Below are 1,063 nucleotides of genomic sequence, written 5' to 3'. Positions count from 1 at the left end.
CATTATGATCATTGCCCGTGATAACTGCGACCAGAAAATGTCGGATACTTTTAGTTTACGTGTAGATAAAATCTGAGGGAGTGTGAAATGATCACAACGTGCAGATATTGTGAGAACTCAACGATTAAATTATTCTGATGACAGTTCGGAAGTCATCTTGTGATTTCTTCCTCACAAGTGACTTGCGACGCTGAATCGATCACAAACCATCTATCGGTCACTGCGTTGGGAGACTCATTGGTCTAGAGGATATACTCAAATTCAATTGAGCAACGTAGTTTTCAAAAGTGGATTTGTTGTGCATGCCAAGGATGCTGACCGGTCAGCGACCAAGGATACTGATTAGTCAATGACCAGCCAAGCGAAATGACCGCGCCTAATGTCACTTTTATGACTGCATTTCATTCTACTCTACGCTTGTGGTGAGCAACTCGTGGCAAAGTGATTAAGGGTCCAAACTACTTATTTGTAGGTTGCCGGTTCGAATCTGCCGAGGACTTCGTTGGATGAGAGTTGGAGGTGTTTTCAATAAATATGTAACCGGCAAGCAGCGCTTTTTCCATTTCCGATTGAGAATGCTTTCACTTGCAGGAAGAAATCTCTATTAAAAACACCCAATTTGCGCCGCACCATCACCGATCTAGAAGTATGCTCCAAGGAAACGTGCTTCGCAAAACTCGCGAAACGTTCACGAAGGAGAGCTTCACTCAGAGGTCAGATGACCACATGTACCAAGAGATCGGTGGACTCCGAAAAGACATCTGTGTGACTGACTATGCACGAAAATTCAGGGCGAAATCTTGTAGCACATGCTGTCATCCTGGAATGCACACAGAAGGCGTTCGCCTGCCCTGTGTCTCGTTTTGCATGGGTAGCCTAGAAGCCCGCAGCGAACCCCAACAATAAATCAATTTTCGATGCTTTGTTCAGAGCTGTGAGATACTGTTGCAATGATATTTTCTTATTTTTTATGGTGTGTGTTACTTGCATTATTGATTTTTGTAGGCTTGACGAATTTGTTGCAGATTGTATGCCATCGTGGAGAATCGCCCATCAGGGAAGC

The sequence above is a fragment of the Opisthorchis viverrini genome, assembly GCF_000715545.1.
Source record: "Opisthorchis viverrini unplaced genomic scaffold opera_v5_166, whole genome shotgun sequence".
NCBI lineage: Eukaryota > Metazoa > Platyhelminthes > Trematoda > Opisthorchiida > Opisthorchiidae > Opisthorchis > Opisthorchis viverrini.
The sequence above is the reverse complement of the archived record's forward strand: the minus strand, read 5'-3'. Positions refer to the sequence as shown.